Consider the following 23,022-nt stretch of genomic DNA (forward strand, 5'->3'; position numbering starts at 1 on the left):
ACTATTAATGCTTTCATGTTGGAACATATGTTGACCGGCTCACATGGCAGAATCAAAACCCATATCCCAAGAGTAGAGGGAATTGCTATATCTTATATTGTGTTGATCTCTGCAGATTCATTATCTAACCATTGTTATTGTAAATAGGAGAATTGTGGGGTGAAAGTAGATGATAAAACAATGATGTTGCAAAACCAGATTTCTTCCTTATATGTCATGGAACCTGAGATTTTGATTTGACATAATTAGAATTCTATCAAAATATTTTCATGGAGCTCTCAAGTCAAACAAACCATCTTTCTCCAATATATTTTGAGTGCTTTAGATGTGCCAAAGAGCTGATTCTTAGGCAGTTTTTCCCCTACCCTGTTATGTAGCTTAGACAATACAGGGAATTAGAATTAATTATTTCCATATCAAGTGGCCAAAAAAGATGTTAACAAGATGACTATAGTTGTCTCTTGAGACTGTTTTCCCAATAATATTGAATGGATATTACTGGATGGGCGGGATATGTTGCATGTAATATGACTCCGATTGCCCTCTGTGTGTTGGTAAAGGGCGTTGGTACTTACCTGATACGCCCGTTCTCTGTGAGCATCCAGAAGTGGGAGGTGCTTCAGTTCTGGAAAGGCTGGGCTTAAAACTCCGGGACGCTCCTCCTCCTCCACGGGACACCTCTTCAGCGTCCCCCAGTTTTGCAAAGATTGAGTGCCAAAGTCCGGGACTCATCACCTAATCTAGATCCCTGACTGGAATGGAACCCCACCAGACGGAAAGAAATGGGTGGGGCTGGATGCTCTTCACAGCTCACAGAGAACGGGCGTATCAGGTAAGTACCAACGCCCTTTCTCCCATGAGCTGTTCAGAGCATCCAGAAGTGGGACATACCAAAGCTTGGCCTGTCCTTAGGGAGGGACTCTGTCTGGATCGAAATCCACTCCTAAACTTTATGGACCCTCTGCAGGACTCTTCTGCCAAATGAAGCGTCTGCTGAGGCGTAGACATCAATTTTATAATTTCTGACAAAGGGCGATGGTGAAGCCCAAGTCGCTGCTCTGCAGATTTCGTCTATGGAAGCCCGAGTGGCCCATGCTACTGATGTTGCCGCACTCCTTGTTGAGTGGGCTGTAATGCCCTTAGGAACTGAGATGGACTGGCATTCGTAACTTTTAGCTATGGTGGCTCTCAACCATCTACCAATGGTCGTCAACGACACCCTGTGTCCTAAAGTGGATGGGTTGAAGGATAGGAATAGAGCCTCAGATTTTCAAAATGCCGCCGTGCGGTCTAGATAGATGCTTAACACCCTTCGAACGTCAAGTTGATGCCATTGATGCTCCAGTCTATGAGATGGTTTCGGACAAAAATTTGGAAGCACCAACTCCTGTGCTCTGTGGAAGGCTGAATTTACTTTAGGGATGAACGATGGATCCAATCTGAGAACCACTCTGTCTGCATGAAACACGCACAGGTTCTTTCTCATCGACAATGCTGCCTACTTGGAAATCCTCCTTGCTGATGTGATCGCAATTAAGAAGGCCACCTTATATGTCAGGAATTTGAGACTAGCGGTTCTTAAAGGCTCGAACGGGCCAGTTGTAAGTGCAGTTAACACCTTGTTGAGCTCCCAAGTGGGATAGCAGTGAATTACAGGAGGTTGTAAGTTTGCAGCACCCTTAAGAAAGCTGCGGACATGTGGATGGTGCGCTATGGAATGAAGGTCACCCCAGGATATCACTGAGGCTAAGGCCACCACCTGTCTGCCTAAAGTATTTGGAGATAGGCCCTTGGTCAACCCTTCCTGTAAAAAGTCCAATAATTGTCCTATTGATGGGGCAGTTGGGTCGATCTTAGGCCCCCGGCACCAGCGACAGAAAGCGGACCACGTGGCCTTGTATATACGATTTGTTGAGGACCATCTGGATGCTTGTATGTTGGCAATGGCATCCTCTGAAATCTGTTGGGTCCTTAAACGGTTCCGCTCAACCTCCATACGGCTAGGCTGAGCCATTGTGGGTCCGGGTGAAGTACCGGCCCTTGCGAGAGGGAAACCCTCGATGGTGGAATTTTCCAAGGTTGTTCTCTCGACAGCTCCTGTAAGTCCGCGAACCATGTTTGCCTGGGCCAGTAAGGGGCGACCAATATCAGTTCTGCTCGTTCCTCCAATAACTTCTGGATCAACCTGGGTATTACAGGGAGTGGAGGAAATGCATATAGAAGTCCGGGAGGCCACTGACATCGCAGAGCGTTGACGGCCTCCGCCCCCTGAGTCGGGTACCTTGAAATATACCTGGGCAATTGGGCATTGAGGGGAGAGGCAAATAGATCGATCACCGGTTGCCCAAACCTCCGCACTGCTTCCTGGAAGAGAGACGGGTGTAGGCGCCATTCTGCCTGATCTATCGAGGCCCTGCTGAGCCAGTCCGCTTGTGTGTTTAAGGCCCCTGCTATGTGCACTGCCTTGAGCGACAAGAGATTGGCCTCAGCCCACTTGAACAACCTGGCCATCTCCAGCATCAGAAGTTTGGAGTGGGTACCCCCTTGTCTGTTTACGTGGGCCTTGGTTGTGATATTGTCTGTCAAGACCAGAACGTGGCGTGATTGGAAAAGGGGTAGAAAACTGCGTAACGCCAGATGAACTGCTCACAGCTCCAACAGGTTAATGCTTTGTGATTGTTCAGAAATAGTCCAAATTCCCTGTGCAGTGTGGGATTGGAAGTGAGCTCCCCATCCTACCAGGCTGGCATCGGTTGTGATCGTTGCCCTGCAAGGTTCCTTGAACGGACACCCCTTGTTTATCGTGTTTTCCGACCACCAGCGGAGTGATCAGAGAACATTGTGCGGTACCTTTATACGGACGTTGGAGTGGCTCTTCCAGATCGCTGGATAGGTAGCAGGAACCATTGCAGATCTCTAAAATGGAATCGAGCCCAAGGCACAATGGAAATACAAGAAATCAGTTTCCCTAACAGTTGAGACAGAACTGCCTGTAGCCTGATGTTCTTTGCGATCTGGGAATGTATGGGCCTTGATAGTAGGTCCGAAAGGAGCCCCTTTGAAACGACTGGGGCATTCTGTTTTCAGACCTCCGAAAAAGAGGGGGAAGCACTTTTTTCTTGTTTCTATTCTCAATAAGCAGGGGCTCCAACACTGCCAAATAATTTATCCCCCGATATTGGGGCTGATGCCAGCTTGCATTTATGCTTCGTATCCGCCTGCCAATGTCTGAGCCATAGCAGTCTCCATGCTGATACCTGAGATGCTATGGCTCTAGACGAGAATTTGACTGCATTAAATGTGGCGTCGGCGGAGAATTCTGCCGCTGCAATAATCTTAGCAATGTCCTGGTGGGCTCTGACATTTGACGCCGGCAATATATCCCTCAAGTGGAAGAGCCATCATAGGAAGGACCGTGTAAAAAAGGACGCAGCTGTAGCTGCCCTAATGGCCCAGGCGTCAGAAACATGCGCCCTATGGAGTGCCAACTCTGCTCTCTTTTCCTCCGGTCTCAGGTCTTCCTCGGCCTCATTGGGAAAGGTTGAAGAAGAGGCCAGTGCCACAATGGGCTCATCCACCTCCGGCGTTTTGAGAAAATTTGAAAACTCTGGTGCCAAATTATAATATCGTTTATCATACCCTGTTGGGGCTGGGTAGGATGCTGCTGATGCCCATTGATTTTGTACTAATTCAGCAAACATACGAGGGACAGGAATAGTTTCTGCCTCATTAGCCGGTTGTGAGAATATTAGATCCTTGGATTCGTCCTGAGACCCTGTTGACAATGGATGAGGGCTTGATGTGCCTAGTTTAGCGGTGTTCTTTGCTTTGAACAGTAAAGATTTAAAGAGGTATGGACGAAAAAGGCCAGAAAAGGTAGGTTGGTCTGGAATGAGGCTTTCGTCATCCGACATTCCTCACTCTAGTGGGTCAGCCTCTGACAACCCCAAGTCCATTTGATGGATCGACCCCACCTCCATGGGAACATCCTGGTCATCTAATTCCACCTCCTCCCGAAGACCCTGGGCTGGTATGTCAGGGATATTGGGGAATACCTGAATTTGATGATGTCCCATATGCGCAAAGGATTGAGCAGACAGGGATCCCACTTCCGAAGTAGCCGAAAAGTGTCGTGTCCGGATGGATTGCTGAACTCCAGCCACAATGCCCTTTTGTATGGCTATCTCCATCCATTGTCTCATTTCGATGGGAATAGTCTCAGGTAATCCCTCCTCCTGTCTTAAACTGGTGGCTGTAGGGGTGAAGGTTGCCTCTGGGATTCGCCGGGCAGTGCTCATTGGGGGAGATATGCCTATGGGAGGCTGTCCAGAAATAGCCTGTCTGGGCTGGGTGGATAAGTCTAAGGGTCCCAACAATGTACTTGGGCCCTGATCCGATTGTTGTGTCATAGCCATATTGTCCGCCTCCCTGGCCCGTTTCTGCCACTGCCTTTCCAAGGCTTGGTGCCGTCTATGGGCATCCTTATCCGCCGCCTTAGAGGCCTTTTTGGGGCCCACTGACTTATCTCGGGACTTATTTGTCTTGGAGCGGAAGACATTGTCACCTTCCATTGTGGAGGACTGAATCTCGTGTCTCTAACTTTATTATTATTATTATTATTATTATTATTATTATTATTATTATTATTATTATTATTATTATTATTATTATTATTATTACTACTACTACTACTTAGGGGTGGTGCCTACTCCTGTGGTTGAAAGTAGGGCGCTTCTCCAGGAGTGTAAGTCTATATATATATATATATATATATGTTTTCTTAAGTTTTCGGGTACTTACATGTATGGTGTTCGGCTTGGTTCGGGTATTTTCCCACGTCATTGTAGTTCTTTTAAAGTTGTAAGCGTTTCAGCAGAATCTCATCTGCCATCATCAGGCTTCTGTATTGTGTCCGTCTGTGAGTCAGACTTTTACAGTAGTTTCAGATTTGAATTTGGGGCAGCCTATTGCTGTGCCAGAATGGTTTTTCTTCATCCTGATTGGTTGGGAGTCTTGGTCTGTGTTTATTGGTCTCGGAGTTTGCTGTGTTCTGCTTGATTGGTGTCTCTAATATCTTCTGTCTGTTTTTGGCTCTTTTTGTATCTTGATTGGCTGGCAGCATTGTGTTGCTTTAATGGAGGCCTTTAGTGCAGCTTGGCTTCGGGTAAATGGACGGCTATCATTAGTTAGGAAGCTGGGTTTCATCTGGGTGCCTGGTTGGGGTGTGTTTGAGCTGGAGGTATCAGGGGGATCTGTTTGTGCCCAGGTGTTTGCCTGGCTTGTGGTGTGGAGATTTTTTGTTTGTGAGTGCAGGCTTCCAAATGATTGACAGCCTGGTGGAATCATCTCTTCTGTTCATGCTTTATGTATATATATGTATATATATATATACAAACACACACAGTATCTAAGGGTCCCCAGCAAGGGAAACCCCCCAAGCGCTCCAAGCAAGAAATATTCAGGATCTCTGGTCCCCAACAAGGGAAACCAGCTATACAGGTCCTGGATGGATCCTTTCCTGTCAAAAACGTCCCACTGTTTGAAATGGCACTTGAGGCTTCGCTCCAATGTAACGATCCAAAAGCAATTCCTGTTTAAGGACTAGCCTGCTTATCCAACGCCAGCAGGCTAAGAGAGAAATAATCCCAGGAAAGTGGAGTGGGAAAGTACTTGCCCCGGTCCCCAAGAAGGGAAACCAGCGGGGAATGGCACCTGTAATATTTAGGCGTGAACTTGAAGCCAGCTGTTTAAAAAGGCGGGAAGGCAGAAACTCCGATGTTAAATGCCTGAGCAGTTTAACGAGCCACTGCTGCTGACTCTCCAAAATGTCAGACAAATGATCCTGTAAGGAGAAGTGAGCCGCGGCTGCGAGCGTTCCGGCAAGATCGCAAAGAAAAGACGATCAGGGAATTAGATAGATGCCTGAAGCGGCCATCTCAGACTGCCTGCGAAGTGGCAGGCTCCGCCAGTCACAAAGAGCTGCTCTCAACTGATCGGGGTGATAACCTAATAGAGCCACAAGCCTTGAAATCGCCAGATTAATAGGGGAAAAAATTTGCAAGCCGAATTAACCCAAGAGCAAACCTGAATCTTGACAAGCTGAATCAGAAACCGTTCCAGTCAGGGAGTGCACAACCTCTTACCACGAAGGCTGAGCTAAAACTGGGGGACGCTGAGGAGGTGTCCTGTGGAGGAGGAGGAGCGTCCCAGAGTTTTAAGCCCAGCCTTTCCAGAAGAGACTGAAGCACCTCCCACTTCTGGATGCTTTGAACAGCTCATGGGAGAATATATATCTATGTTGACTCTGATTTCTGTGAATGAAAATGTTTGGCAATCTTTTACTAGCTGCTGCTTCTCAGTCACATCAAGAGCTGGTTTTAATTTACCCTCCTTGGATTTTGTTCACTCAGAATACTGAGCCAAGAGCTTTGTGATAATTTTTTTATATATGCTGAACGTGGATGATTTTCTAATAATGTTATTGCAGAACTTGTGCTCGTAACTTGCAATGCTAAGAAGTAGGTTCAAATTTTACTTCAGCCATGAACTCGCCCAGGTGGTAGGTAATGGGGAGGACCAACAAATTGTTGAAGGAGTGAAAGAGCTACTTGCCATCTGTGCCTAAATTAATTTCCTGCATTCATATGTGGTAGAAAGCAATTGGTCCATCATTACTATCGTGGAATAACCCCCAGATTTACATAGGAGGATTTTGTATATAAACTGGCACATCACTTTTTCTTTCTCGGACTCAAGCATCATGGATGGACTCTGGAGATTACAATGTTAACCCACCTTAGAAGATTGTCCAAGGATAAATGACAGTGCAATCCTATGCATGACTTCTCAGATATAACAGCAGTAATCACTTTAAGCTTGGCTAGATTAAAGGGAGGATTAGGCAGATTCATGGCGAAGTCATCAGTGGTTGTAAGTCACAATGACTGTTAATTACCAGAAGAACCAAATGCAGGATGTCTCTGAGGAAAAGTTCCCAGGGAGCAGAAAAGAGAAAGTGCTGTTACACTCATGTCTTGTTAGCTGTTTTCCTAATATCATCTAGTTGGCCCCAATGGGATGCTGGACTATACAGATCTCCAGTCTGATCCAGCAAGCACATATTTTAAAATTATTTCTCAGACCAGATCATCAATTCCCAAAATTCGCAGCCAATGAGATGAGTGTCAAATTTCCTCTACCTTCCCTCGACAGACAGACAGACATACAACTTTAAAAGCTGCTCTTTGCTGCATTAAAATGACTCTAGTGAAAGAATGCATTAATTAAACCAGAATAAATTCTGCTTTGGAAAATGAGGTGAGGGATGCAGAGATTTGCCACTGCTATGCTCCTCTCAGCTGTCAAGGTAGAATTAAAATCCTGATTCTGTTTATAAAGAAGCTTAAAAGCTGGCGACAAAGTCCATTTATATGAGTTATAATTGCACAGTTCAAATACTGGCTGGTTTACGTAAGGGTAATTAGAATCACAATTGACCTTTGCATAAATGTAGGGTTATACTTAATTTTAGCCAGAAGCTTTTAAAACATGAATTTAAATATTGCTCATGGTTTATGGCTTCTAATGAATTTTTCTCTCTACCTTTTTAAAGAAAAAAATTATACTATCCTCAAAAGGATATGCATTTTGCTGTATTCATAACCATAATGCTACATAAGAGATTAAGAAAACTATTACCTAAAAATAATGCTGGAACAGAATACTGTACCAGATGTGGAAGAACAGGTAAAAATGACTGGTCAGTCCATACAAGTTTATCCTTGTTTAGTGACCCAATATAACCATTTTTTTCTTGCATTTCCATCAAATGAAAATCTTAGTCCAGATTTTTATTTATTTATTTTATTTATTTATTTGATTTGCCAATTGTTTACAAGATAATAAGTATAAATGTATACATAGTTGTGAATACATGAAATGGGTACATATAAGAAAAATAAAAGAATAAGAGAAACAATAGGACAGGGACGGTAGGCACGTTGGTGCGCTTATGCACGCCCCTACAGGCCTCTTAGGAAAGGGGTGAGGTCAATAGTAGACAGTCTAAGGTTAAAGTTTTTGGGGTTTGGGGAAGAAACTACAGAGTCGGGTAGAGTATTCCAGACATTGACCACTCTATTGCTGAAGTCGTATTTCCTGCAATCAAGTTTGGTGCGGTTTACTTTGAGTTTGTATCTATTGTGTGCTCTTGTGTTGTTATGGTTGAAGCTGAAGTATTCATTGACAGGTAGGACATTGCAATGTATGATTTTATATACCATGCTTAAGTCAGACCGAAGACGGCGTAATTCAAGGTTTTCAAGTTCAAGAATTTCAAGTCTGGTGGCATAAGGTATTCTACAACGAGTAGAGGAGTGGAGAACTCTTCTTGTGAAATATTTCTGGACTTTCTCAATTGTGCTAATATCAGATACGTAGTGTGGGTTCCAGACTGATGAACTGTATTCGAGTATTGGTCTAGCAAATGTTTTGTATGCTCTGGTTAGTAGTGTGATATTACCAGAGAAAAAGCTACGTAGGATTAGGTTAACAACTCTTAATGCCTTTTTGGCTATGTAGTTGCAGTGGGCTCTAGCACTTAGATCATTAGAGGTGAGTATTCCAAGGTCCTTTACAGAGCTTGAGTCATCAACAAGATCTTGACTATTCAGCTTGTATTTTATTTTCTGATTTTTTTTGCCAATATATAAGACAGAGCATTTATTTGTTGAGATTTGAAGTTGCCATTTGTTTGACCACTCTGATACATAGTCAAGATCTTTTTGTAGGGTAGCAGTATTGTCTGTGGTATTGAACAGCTTTACATCATCAGCGAAGAGAACGCAATTGCTCTTAATATGATCACAGAGGTCGTTTATGTAGAGTATGAAGAGAGTTGGTCCTAGAACACTGCCTTGGGGAACACCACTATTGACAGGTACTGGATTTGATAGTACGCCCCGATTTTGACCATTTGTTGTCTGTTTGACAGGAATGCTTCTATCCAGTTATTCAGTTGTCCAGAGATACCATAGGATTTTATTTTTAGGAGTAGTTTGTCATGTACCACTGAATCAAAGGCTTTACAGAAGTCTATGTAGATTCGTCTATTGCTTTGCCCTGGTCGAGTTGTGTCGTCCATATGTTTTTGCAGTGTAAGAGTTGCAGATTACAGGATAGTTTTTTCTGAAACCAAATTGTTTATTGGAGAGTAGGTTGTTTGTCTCTAAGTGGAGGATGATGGATTGGTTAATAATTGATTCCATGACTTTACAGGTGACGCAGCATAAGGAGATTGGCCTGTAATTTTCAACTAGGCTTGGGTCTCCTTTTTGAAGATGGGGATGACTGTGGCTTGTGACCATAGGTTAGGCAAGGAGCTGGTTCTGAAAGATTTTTCAAAGATTATGCTTAGAGGTTTGGCTATGGCAGTGGATAGCTTTCTTAAGAAGTAGGCACATATTCCATCCGGTCCAATAGATAGAGATGGTTTTAGGTTGCGTAGTGCTTTTTCAACATTGTCTTCTGTGAAATCGATATGTATTAGATCAGGGATCCCCAACCTTTTCGACGCCGCGGCCCGGTTCCGGCGTCAGCTGGGCGCCGCCATCTTTTTTTTGAAAAATCACTTCCGGTGACGTCATCGAAGTGATTTTTCGTGAAAAAATGGCGGGCGCCAATGCTGGTGAGCTTTTTCGGGTAGAAATGGCTTTCTACCGGAAAAGCTCACCAGCGCTGGCGCCGCCATCTTTTGACGAAAAATTGCTTTTTTACCAAAAGATGGCGGCGCCCAGCAACCAGCGGCCCGGTAAGGCTTGTTCAGCGCGGCCGGTGTCCGCGGACCGGCGGTTGGGGACCCCTGTATTAGATCATTGTTGTTATCTGTGGTACGGCTAGGAAATACTGGGCATGATCCATTGCTGTTTACAAATACTGAGCCGAAGAATGTGTTAAAGATGTTGGCTTTAATGGTGTCGTCGTTGCAGTCTTTACCATCAGGTCCTATCAAGGGAAGGATGGACCTTGAGTCTTTTAGTTTGTTGTTTACAAAATTGTAAAAAGCACGGTGGAATTGGTGCTTAGAAGGTTTTCCTCTTGTTTAATGTGATAATTGGTGCATTCGGTCTTTATCTGGTGGCATAAATTTTTGTATCGGTTTTTGAAATTGGCAACGTGACCAGATTTGTTTTTCCGCCAGAGTGATCTCTTTTGGATTGAAGTTTCCTTATTGATATGGGTAATCTGCTTTTTTGTTTTGTTTTGGGAGTTGTTGTTGGTACATATAGTTTGATGACTCTTTTGACTTCAAGTAAAAATATGTTGTAATGGTCTTCAACAGTATTGCATCCAGTGAATAGAGATTGCCAATCAAGGGATGAGAGATCGTTGTGTATAAGATCATAGTTGCCTTTTTGAAGTTAAAATTGGGAATTACATCATTGTGGTGATTTTTGTGTGGACGTATGTTGAGACAAAAGTCAATCATATTGTGGTCACTACTGGAAAAGGGTTCTTTAGTTTGTATTCCGTAAATTAAATTCAAACTATTGCAGAAGATGAGATCGAGGCAGTTGTTTAGTCTAGTGTTGTTGGTTACTAGTTGTTCCAGTCCCAGATTTATAATAGCATTGTAGAAGGTTGTGTGTATGATTTCAGTTGTACATTCATTTAGGGACCAGTCAATATGAGGTAGATTGTAATCACCAAGAAAGATAAAAGGGTATGGGCAGGATGCAGCCCATGTTAGTAATGTATTTAGCTTGTTTACATGTTCGATGTCATAATCAGGTGCTCTGTAACATAGTAAGAATCGAATTGTGATATTTAAGGATAGTTCACAGATGATGGTCTCAGGAAGAGCAAGCTCCTGGGTAACTTGGATATTTTTAGATGTAAGGATTTTTTATAGAAGATAGCAACACCACCTCCTCGACGATTTTCACGATCTGATCGGTAAACATGATAGTCTCTTACTGTGGTAATGGAGTCGGGAGAGATGCATTGAGCCATGTTTCACAGACAAATATAATGTCGAAGTTAGCCATATTTAGGAGGATGAGAAATTCAGGTATTTTATTCACGAGGCTTCTTGCATTGAGTAGTTTGCATTTAAGGCCGGCAGTAGTTGGAGTTGAAGTAGTTGGGGCGTGCGTGCCTAGTCTTGGGTGATGGTGGATCGGTTGAGGTAGGGTTGTGGTTGAGGGTAAAAGCTGAGTATTGGGTTGCGTGGCTTACTTTTGATACAGTCAGCATGGTAGTCAATGTACAGGTCCTTTTTTTTTTGTTGTTGTTGTGACTCAGTAGATAACTGTTAAAATGCTAAACCCATCTTCTCCAACTTGGTGTCTTTCAGAACTATGGGACTTCATTGTTTAAGAATGGTGACATATGCATTTTGCAAGTTTGCAAGGCTGGAGAAAGCTCCATTAAACAAGGCATTTCCAACTGGATTGTAGATGCATATCTGTAAAAATTCAAGAAACAATCAAACACAGCAAAGAGATAATAGAAAACTCTAATTATTTGATGCCATCCAGAGGTCATTTGGATATTTACAGCCAAAATATTGCATACCTACTTACAGTGGAAATAAATTGTGATTTTGCTAAACCATAATCACAGTGTTCTAATGGGTGAAAATCAGAGGTGGTATTCAGCAGGTTCTGACCAGTTCTGGAGAACCGGTAGCGGAAATTTTGAGTAGTTTGGAGAATCGGCAAATACCACCTCTGACTAGAAATTTTACAGTATCCTTCCTCTGCCATGCCCACCAAGCCACGCCCACAGAACCGGTAGTAAAAAAATTTGAATCCCACTGAGAACATCACACTTTCCTTCCTCGGTGCCGGATTTTAATTGAAAAGTTAAAATGTGAATATTTAAACCAGTAAAAATGATTCAAGTTTAAAATTAAGAAGATACTAGACAACCTGTGCCTCATTGGATCATAGTTTCAGATATATTTCCTTACCTAAATGTCTGGATATTCTCAATCATTCCAAACGTGCTTTTCAAAATGCAACTGGACTTTCTTATTTTTTTCTTTGAAAATGTTTCTATTCTCATCCAAAACTGAAGAAGCATCTTGGATGAGAAGCAAAACATTTTCAGAGAAAAAACAAAGAAAATCCAGTTGCATTTTGAAAAGCACACTTGGGATTCCTTATCTAAACCTAAAATTGAATTTCCTTGTGAGAAGCTTGCAGGGAGCATCAGAAATCTTCCTTCCTTCCTTCCTTCCTTCCTTCCCTCCCTCCCTCCCTCCCTCTCTTCCTTCCTCCCTGTTCCTGCCCTTCCCTTCCCTTCCTTCCCTCCACTCCCTGTTCTGCCCTGCCAGCAGGTAAGTGGCAGCTGCTGTGTGAGGAAGGAGAGATGGATTGCAAGGCTGGCTGGGACATTGTCCGTGAACATTGAAAATGAAGATCACGTGATCACAGCAGCAGCCCGTAGCAATGAAATAGCCATAACTTCCCCAAATTCCATTCTTTTGTGAGTCATGGATCCTGGAAGTTAGCCTATTTGAGTACCTTGTGTTCTGTATTGTACATTAGCATTCTTGTAAATAAACCGTTCTGATTGGCTAAGGCGCGCGGCGACCCGATTGGTCGAGCGAGCCGCACTGATTGGCTCACCGCGAATCCCCGCGATTGGAAGAAACCGATCGCGGGAGATTCAAAGCGGTGCCATTGGCCGCGGCTTGGCCGGCTAGTCCTATATAAGCCGCTGCCTGCCCTAGCTGCACCGAGTCGATCTCGGGACCAAATAAAGAGCTGAAAACGGTCACTGACTCCCGAGCCTTCTTTCAAACGGCGGACATAACACCTTGTTTCATAAATTGTTGCCCTATATTGCACCATTTTCCCTTGTTAAAGGACATGACATTGAAAGTTTTAGTGGTATGTTGAGATACAGCTAAACTGGCAATGTTCTATATATTCTACTCTAGAAATCTTTTGAGTATGCCTACAAATTTCCTTCTGCTTTCTGCCTCAGTCCTCCAGGTAAGAAGTTATAAACTGAAGGAGGATTAAACTGGAAATGGTCTTGAAATATCCAGAGCCAATTTATATTTTAGTGTTGCATATAACTTATAATTTCAGGTCAGGTTGGGCTACAAATGTCCGCCTCATCTGAAGTTTATCTATCCAAAACTAATATATTTCTAGGGACTATTTTCAGGCTACTTTATCTTGCCTAATACCTATTTGTCAAAGTCGATGTTATTAATTCTTCTTAAATGTGATTTTTAAAAATTATTATTTTCAGAGTTATTTGCGTATTTAGCTAGGTTTTTTTTTCCTGTGAGTATTTAAAAGTTCTACAATTAATAACCCAGAGGACATGGTTAATTGGGCAGTGTTACAGATGATGCAACTATTTATTAATTCAAAAGGAAGTCAACACTGAATGGAAAACGATCCACCCCCTTAAAAGGAAGATTAGATATATAATTGGAATTAATGACAAATTAATTGCCTGCACAATAAGCTAACCATTTATAAAATTAATCCCTCATGCATTTTTACATACAAACCCTTTTCTTGTATGTACATATTCCATAGCTAACTATATGTAGATATTCACATGATAAACATACTAGAAATCTGAGTTTAGCAAGCATAAATCTAAACATACTTCCTTTTGTAACTCATTTCACTGATTTTGGTAGTTCCTTCTTTCAAGTAGGTATACATAGGCTGCATCTCTTCTGGGATAGAGAGGTGGATCTGCTTAGGCCAACTTAATCCATATCAACTGGGGTAAAAATTAAGAGATCTCTGTAAACATTTAGGTTTTTTTCCCTTCTCCTTGCAATGAACAGGTTAAATGATTTTATGGCGGTCTGCAAAGACAAGGAAACCTATATACCTTGACTTCAAAAGCTCTAAGTGCCAAAAAAAGCATGCTTAGGATTTCTGGTCCAGTTCAGTTGGCTTGCTTGATCCTCTCCTTATACATCAGGTGAATGTCTACACTGGATAGTTTCTTTATCCATCTAGACTTTCCACAGATTGGAGCTCTTTCTGCACAATCATATTTTTCGCAAATATGAGACAGCTTTCCTCAGTCATGGTAGAGAAGGCCCACATCCCCAATAAAAAAGTCCAATTAAAGTTCAGGCTGTAGGTCAAAGCAAAAAAAAAATCACAGAAAATGAAAAAGCTAAATTGCCCAAGAACTTTTGAATTCAAACAGACAAGCACCTCTCACATAACACCCCAGACTTAACAATTAATGCTAAGAGAGACCAAAAAAAAAAAAAAGTCTGGATAGTGGACGGGCAGTATCCAGACTGTGGAGAGCAAAGTAGAAGAGAAAGAACTGGAGAAATTTTAAAAATACAATATCTGCAAACAAAGAAGTAAGACGACTTTGATAAAAGAAAGCATAGATAGTACTATTGGTAAACAGCTAGTCCTCAACTTACAACCAGTTGCTTAGCAACCATTCAGAGTTAAAATGGATCCCCCAGAAGCTATTTATGTTTTGAAATTATAGCCACTGCAACATCATGTTCATTCAGGGTTGCCATCTGGCCGTTTTTCCGGCCAAATTCGAGAAATCTGGCTGTATAGAAATCTGTTTGGCCGTGAAAAAAATCATGTCAATCAAATATATTTATGTCAATCAAATATATTTATAACGTCGTCTGTGCCGGAGCGTGACGGCTCCCACCCTCTTCCCCAAAGTTTCTTTCCTCTCCCCGCCTCAGAAAATAAGGGCTGGGAGAAGAAAAGGGGGGGGGAGAAAGGTGACGTGGCCCGATGAAAAGGGAGGGGGCCTGCGCGAGGGGGGGTGCGCCTCTCTCGCGTTCCCTCGCGCTCCTTTTTCTTGGCACGGCGTCTTCCGTGGTACTTTTTTTATGATTTGATTATTTAAAAACAGTTAAAAAAACAAAAAAATAATATATCCTCATGTTATTTTGCATTAAAAAATGTGGCCGTGAGAGAAAATAATTTGGCCAAATTTGGCCATATTTTGACTTGAGTTTGGCCGCAGAGCCAAGCTGCGATCTGGCAACCCTGTGTTCATTTGCTCTTACGACCAACTGCAGGGACACTGCATCATCCTTCAGGTTATCTCCTCTCCATCCCATGCTGCTGGTCTCTGTAGGCCTAGGACTGCTTTTTTCTCCTCGCCCTGTGTCCCTGAAAGGCTTGGGGCCTGCTTTCCATCCTGCCAGATCCCACCCTTCTCACCAGCCCCAGTCAGTTAGTTTTAGAAGAACTCTGGAGCTCATGTTAGAACCAGTCTGTCCATAGGCCACATGGTTTCATCCAAGAAGTGGATGCCATTTTCAGAATGGCCAAGGAGCACTGAGGAGTGGAGCGGCCTGCCGTCCTCCTCTAACATGAGCTCCAAAGTTCTTGAGATGCTCCAAAGGTAATTTCGCAATTGGTGACCAGAGTGTAGGACCCAACAGAGTAGGAAGCAATCCCAAGGCCTTCAGGGAATCTGGTGTGTGTGCGTGTGTGTGGGGTCTGTGGGGAAGCAGGCCTAAGGGTTTATGGGGACCCCAAAGAATGGGAAGTGGAGCCTGGGCTGTCTCAGAGGAGTGAGGGAGGCCTACCCCTTGCAAGCAGGCAGGCTAAGCCTTTCAGGGCATCCCCCAATCCTGAGGCATCCAGTGCTCTGCTTAACAACTTGTGGTCACTTAACTTGTGGACTATAATTTGTGCACTACCTGTAAGTGCCTTGGATGCAATCCCAAAACAACTGGACCATTTGAACACCATTGGCATTGACGAAATGACCATCAGTCAATTCAAGTCTGCAGATAGAAGGAGGAAACCATACTTCTAACAACTAATAGAATCAGTAAGTGGTTTCTTTGCTGATTTCCCAGTGTAACAGAGAAATGTCTGAATATATCCTAGAATATATTATGGTGCAGATGTCTTCACAGAAAATGCTCAGTTTTTAATCACTGCATAAAAAATTTGGATTATCCATTTTCGCTCTGATTATTTAGTTACCTGTAATTGTCCCCAGGAAACTAAATTAAGCACTGAGAAAGGAGGGCAGGAACATGTGACAAAAACAATCAAACATTAAGCTTTGGGGCAAAGTCTTAGTTTTTCTTTTATTTACCGAGGCATTTAAAATCTTTACAGAAATCTGGTCTAGAGAAGCTTCCTTCTGCATTCCTTCTACTCATTGTTGCATAACCTTCACTTTAGAAAAAGAAAAATCCAAATGCATGATTAACAATCTTTTGTATCCTTCCACTTTTCTAAAACATACCAAAGACCTTAGCAGAAAATGTCAGGAACTTGGCTAGCTTAATTGTATTGCTCCAAGTCCAAATGCATACATAATTTGTAGAAATTCCAAAGTGATGTCCAGAAGGACAAAATATGGAAACAGCTGGATCAGGGAAGGAAAAAATGACAGATTTATATACAATAATTTGCCCGATCACTTCTAATGAGTTTCAGCAAGAAGTGTGAGCAAATTTTATTATTGCAATCTGGGCCCTGCTGTGGGCTTGGTTGTTGTTCTTTGGGGAGCTCTTGTTTTCTTTTGAAATTTTTAATCATGATCTTTATTTTAATGTTGGACTAATTTATTCATTCAGATGTGCTGCTTCCAGCCTCCTTGGACCAAGATGTATATAAAAGGTAATAAATACAATAATATTAATCATAGTTTTTGCATGTTTTGGTACTCCTTCCTTCCTTCCTTCCTTTCCTTCCTTTCCATCTATTAGTGAGCATTCTGCCAACAACTTTTATGCATAATCAATAAAGAGTTTTTAACCACAAAAATCCCAGTGCTACTATGGATATAAATGTAATTCAGGTATAGAAAAGAGAAAAAAACAAGCTGAAACTCAATAAATACTTTCTCAGTGGTTATTTCTGTTTTATTAAATCGATGTGGGCTTGTCACCAGCAACCTGACATGACCCAGTGCTTCTGAAACTGAGCCAGTTTTTTGAAAGCAGCATATGCTGTTCAATGAAGGAGAGGTATTTACCTCTTTTTTTTTTTCTTTATGGTTAAAACCGGGTGCATCTCATCCTAAATCACATTTTTTTTTATCAGGCCTTTATGTAGGGTGTCAGTGGGGTTATTTCATGCAACTCCACTCTTTTGATTTGGGATTGTTGTTACAGAGTATGCATTTCCTCCGTGCAGGCTTGTCACAGTGAATTTTGGGAAGCGCACTGCACAAGCTTGCCTTCTCTTGGCAATGCTACATGAATGTCAAACCTCTCATTTCACAAGGCAGTCAGACCTACTGTACAGCAGCACAGGGGGTGGTGTAGTGCTCTTCCAATACTCCACAGCATACAAACATGAATTTGCAGACAACAGCTGCTGCAAATTCCCTTGACTGTGAAGAATAACTAGCATTATCACCTAGATCATTAAATTGGGTTCAGAAATTGTTGAGGGTCTTCCATCAATTCATCTAAGAGAACTTGACGCCAGCTGGACCCCTTCAGTGAGGACTTGACTTAATTGGCCAATAAGTGGCTGGAAAGGGGGCATGCCATTTGATACAATTACAAGCTGAACAAGCGATTGCAGCAGGGAGAACCACAGAAAGTCCCCTCCAGGTCAGCGCTTTCAGAAAGGGCTAAGTTAACGTCCACTGTTAAGTGGCGAAGTGAAAAATGTTGGCTTCCTTGGTGCTCAGATGCAAGGAGAAGCCGGGTCATTCTTCAGTCGACAGAGAGCACGCCAGAAGTGCTCATTTATCATTGTGTTGGCCTTATTTCTGCCTGGGTAATAGTCATACTCTACCAACTGCTGGCAGTTTCAGAGTTTCCTGTGAACCTTTCATTTTATTGGCATAACTAAAAGATTACCTTACCAGAGCAATCCATCTGCTATAGAAAAACAGAACACTTTCCTTCAAGTATGTCCCCAGAGTTTTTTCTCTAGAAAGGTTAACACACTAGAATCCACGCTAGCTGAGTTTTAGTCTCTAATTGTGGAGTCCCATTTAGATGAGGAAATTGTGGTCTAATATTGTAAGTACAAAGAGTTACATTGCTTCTCTCTTCCAGGTTTTGAAGGCTTTCCCCGTTGGTTGAACAGTAGATCTGTGTATACATATTTTCCCAGAAAGGAAGGACCAGGACATGAATTAAACTAAGCAGATGGTTTTAATTTCTTCAGAATGTAAGTGAGATACAAGCAAATATCAGGATGCTTCAGTAAACTTCAGAACCAGAGGGAGAAAGAGGATGATGCTAGCTAATGTGAAAGATACCTTCTCTCTTATTGTGGCAACTAGAATAGAATAGAGACCAAATTTGTTTAGGGGTTATTAAAATCTGTTAAAAACAGTGGGCAGGAAACAATGATTCCAGTATGTAAATTCTACATGTACCAGTGAAATATAAATGCATCAAAATTTCACCATACTGCACTCATAATTTTTTAATACAGTCACTTAAAGTGTATTATGATTATAATATCCTATGAGATCAGCTAGCAAGTAAAAAATAGTTTGAGGAGCCATCAAGATTAATCCGATACAAATTAAGAAATATCGACCATTATGGAAGGTCCATTTCTTTTTGAAGTCCTTTCAATTCTAAATACTCAATGGGCTCCATTGCTCCAGTTTTGGGCTATTTCCTCCTTACACTGGATTCCTGCTTCATTTTATGGAGAGCTACTATCCAACCCACACCTGTTTCTTTACTGATTGTCTTCTCATTTCCTCTGTGTTGGTAGTCAGCAACCTAGGTGAGATGCCTTCTCCAAGTTGATAGAAAGAGTTCACTATTAGTGGGTGGGTGGAAGTTACGGCTTAAAAATAAAGTAATGATGCACTCTCTGCTCTTGAACAGAACTCCTTATTTTAATGTCCATCAAGGCAAGTAATAGAAGAATAGCTATTTTGAAATATGTCCATTCTTCTCCAGAATATCCTAGGAAGACCATGATTTCCTTTATTATCAGAGGAGCCCTGCACTTTGTGTCTTACTATGACTAATTGGATGGCTCTGACAGGTCTACAAAGCCTACGCATGTTCTATAGTAACTTGTAATGAGAGATTTACTGGTTCTAAAACTGGATGAAACGCATCATCATCATGATAAAAAAAAAAACCCTGCCAACATTTTCATCTCCATGTACTCCTTGGCCAACATTATGTCTCATAGTAGCAAATATAAATGGAAAATATCTCCTGCATAAATATTTCCTTTTATGCATCATGAATGAACAATCCCATGTCTGGGCAAAAAAAATATTTTTCCAATCCATCTTCTCCATACTGTGTGTTAATTTAATTCAGCTGTCCATGGCTCTTTGGCTCTTTTTCTAAGTTTAAAAGCTGCAATGTGTTCAGAATTCAAAATTCCAGTTCTTCTTTTCCAGCTCCAAGCATCCTTTTCTGAGGTTCAGCAACCAGGACTGTAGATAGTTTTCTAAGCACAACCATGCCATAGCTTTTTATTGCAATATTGACATTTTTATTTTAGACTCCTTGTTTAATGATTCCCAACATCGAATCTGACAGTTTCACAGCAGCTTACATTGGATCAATATTTTCAGTGAGCTGTTTTCTACAGCAACTTTCCTGACCGGCCCAGCCAGTTCAGACTCTCTTATATGAATTCTTCACATCAGTATGTATCACATTTATGTGCTTATGTTGGGCAGCATTTGCCTTTTTGAAACTCATTTCCTCAGGTTCAGAAAGAGATTTCGGTCTCAACACTTGGTGATTATAGGGAAATATCCATGTTGTTTTCTTGATAGCTTTTTCCTTGGCTTGTTACGCCACGTGGTTATATAAAAATGGCTTGCCACTATCTTATGGACTTTTTTAAAATTCTGAGTCAGGTCTATAAACAAAGGGGGGGAAACTACTCTTTCAGACTTTAGTCTTTGCTGCTTTTAAAGATTTTAGCAATGAATTTATCTACATTGCGATACAGGTAGTCCTACAACCACAGCTGAGCCCAAAATTTCTGTTGCTAAGTTTTATTAAATGGGTTTTGCCTTATTTTATGAACTTTCTTGCCATAGGTGCTAAGTGAATCACTGCAGTTCAGTTAGTAACATGGTTGTTAAGTGAATATGGCTTCCCCATTGATATTGCTTGCCAGAAGGTTGCAAAAAGTAATTACATAACCGTGATTAGTGCAATTATCTGCAATTATCATAAATATGAGCCAGTTGCCAAGCACCTGAATTTTGATCAGCCTTGAGCCAGTCAGGATCAAACTCCTGGCAGTTGGTAAAATTAACCTGCAATAGTGCATTCTAACCACTGCAACTCTATAAATAAATACATTAAATAAGTAAACAATGCAACTAAGAATTTATTAGCAGCCAATTATGATGGTCATTCAGAGAAACAAGGCTAAAGTGATGATCAAGATTCCTTCCTCATCTCTCCTATATTAACATTTTATGGATAATTTATTTATTTTTTGTTTCTCCAAATATTTATTTATTATTCTATATATTTTTTCTGATTTTTATTAGGATTGCTGTATTTTTATTGTACTTTATCATATGTTCTGGTTGTCATATTTAGGTAGGGTACACACATACAAATATACACACATACACAAATATTATTTCCCCTTAGACTGGTATTTTGGGTGTTGCAGTTCAACACATCTGAAAGATATCAAGTAATGATAGCTGCCCCAGGTCCCACACCTAAATACAATACCCTGTTTCTCCAACAATACGGCCTCCCCCAATAGGAAGTCCCAGCATGTTTTATAGGCATGAATGAAATTAAGCCCCTCCCCAAATTAAGGCCTATATTAAAACATGCGAAATGGGGGAATGGTGGGGGCTTGCCGTTAGGAAGTACTTTTGTTGTACACCCGTATATGGTGCTGCCTGCGTTGACCCCAATATGAAGTGCCCCACCAACGCCGAGGTCAACATCCAAGCCATCGCTGCCCTCCCGAAGATGCAAGGGGGGAATTAAGTCACCCCCAAAAAGATGGCCTAGCCATTTTTTCGCTCAAAAAAAAAAAAGACCCGGCCTTATTATATGAGAAACACGGTAGGAATAACCACATGATTCTTATTACTTTGTGGGCTAGATAGAATAAACCAAACAGAAGAAAGCAAATATATTATTATTGTTATTATTATTTAATTTTTTGTGAGATTCACAGCCTTTGGGGCTGGTTGGTAGCTCAATAGCTCAAGTCCTAACCAAGGACTTAAGAACTGTTAAGGTAGCGTTGGAGGATATAAACTGTTCCAAGTAGGGTGGTTTTTTTGTAGAATCAGGGTATTCAAGTCTGATAAATTCAGAATTTCCAAATAGCAAGGTATCCCTTTAGGTATTGCTCCAAGGGCTCCAATTATAATTGGGATAACACATGATTTCTTTTTCCAAAGTCGCTCAGCTTCAATTTGTAAGTCCCAATCCTTTGTGATTCTTGCTGCATGTCTTCAATTCGTGCATCACCAGGTAATGCAATGTCTATTATTATTATTATTATTATTATTATTATTATTATTATTATTATTATTATTATTATTATTATTGAACATTTAGTCAGCCAGATGTTCAGATCAATAATAACAATAAATTTATTTTTATTATACTTGTATTCATTAAACACAAAACTTATTATCATCATCATCATCTAGCTAATTTGGTCTAAAAGTTTATTTAATCTAGCAATATGTTCCCTGATCTGGGACTTCTTAACCTATGACTCTTATCAATCTCAGAAACAAAAATGGCCAATTATCATGGAAGCTAGGAATTGTAGTCTATATCTAGAAAGATTTAAGCTGAAGAAAGCTACCTAAGATGCTGTTTCCAGTCACAACCTGCCCAGTCCATGAGGGTAAACAGCTCATTCCTGTTCACTTCTATGTCAATCAGCACCATTTCCAAAATATACCTGATAAAAATATCAATGCTCTAATTGTAGAGAGAACGTTAGGATTAGGGTTAGCTGGGAAATGAATCAAATAGCAATAGCACTTAGACTTACATACCACTTCACAGTACTTTACACCCCACTCTAAGTGGTTTACAAAGTCAGCATATTGCCCCCAACAATCTGGGCCCTCAAATGAATGAATGTTCAGTTATATTGTATCAACCTATTTTTTTGTGCACTTTGAAGAGTAAAGGAAAAATAGAAAATCGCCTTCTATATATTTTGCAAAAAAAACTCTGTTGGACTGAATTGGGTTGTCAGCTGTTGCAGGGGCATCTATTCTTTAACAAGAGTATTGAAACGATGCGTACAGTACAATATTGTCTCCTGTATACAACAGAGCTGGGAAAACAACATGAAAATGTCTACGGAGATTTTCAATCATGGTTGTCCCAAAGGTGCTTTTTTTTTTCTTTTTCAAGAGGCAACTGGACTTCTTGGTTTTTTTTCTTTGAAGATGTTTCACTTCTCATCCAAGAAGCTTCAGTTCAGAGCTGAAGAAGCTTCTTGGATGAGAAGCAAAATGTCTTCAAAGAAAAGAAACCAGAAAGTCCAGTTGCCTCTTGAAAAAAAAAAAAAAAGCACCTTTGGGACAACATGAAAATGTATTATTATCCAAGTGTTCATCTTGTATTGTAACTGTTTTTAATGTTTTATGAGTGTATGATATGGCAGGTATGTATATGTATGTGTAAAGTATCTCTATATCTATCTATCTATCTACCTACCTACCGACCTACCTACCCATCCATCCATCCATCCATCCATCCATCCATCCATCCATCCATCCATCCATCCATCTATCTATCTATCTATCTATCTATCTATCTATCTATCTATCTATCTATCTATCTATCTATCTCCAATAGAATTCAAGCATATCTCAGTAAATTCAGCAAATTATATATATATAATTTTCCCGTAGGCGCTTTTGAGTCAATTATTTCAGAGGGCTTCTTACACAGTTCCTTGCAAAATGTGTTGTGCATTAATTTTGATTATGTACAAAAACCTACCTCTAAGAAGGTGGGTGGAGAGAAGAAAACCTCTGAATCAGTAATGCTGATAAAATGAGCAACTCTCTTGGGGTTTTGCCAAGAAGCAAGGTACTGGACAAAATTAG

The 23,022-nt window shown here is 41.1% G+C and overlaps 1 long non-coding RNA gene across 2 annotated transcripts in view; it reads left to right on the top strand.

The window, feature by feature from the left end:
* Nucleotides 1-20,043, top strand: part of LOC148131263 (uncharacterized) — a 47,909-nt gene extending 27,866 nt beyond the window's left edge. For both annotated transcript variants that reach the window (XR_015748640.1, XR_015748639.1), the window contains exons 2-3: nt 16,580-16,622; nt 18,020-20,043. This is a non-coding gene — a long non-coding RNA (uncharacterized LOC148131263). The remainder of the gene's footprint in view (nt 1-16,579; nt 16,623-18,019) is intronic.
* The last annotated feature ends 2,979 nt before the right edge of the window (nt 20,044-23,022 follow it).

The sequence above is a fragment of the Notechis scutatus genome, chromosome 3 (genome assembly GCF_049901735.1).
Source record: "Notechis scutatus isolate UNSWTSFEM ecotype Mainland chromosome 3, rNotScu1.2, whole genome shotgun sequence".
In the NCBI taxonomy this organism is placed as follows: Eukaryota; Metazoa; Chordata; class Lepidosauria; order Squamata; family Elapidae; genus Notechis; species Notechis scutatus.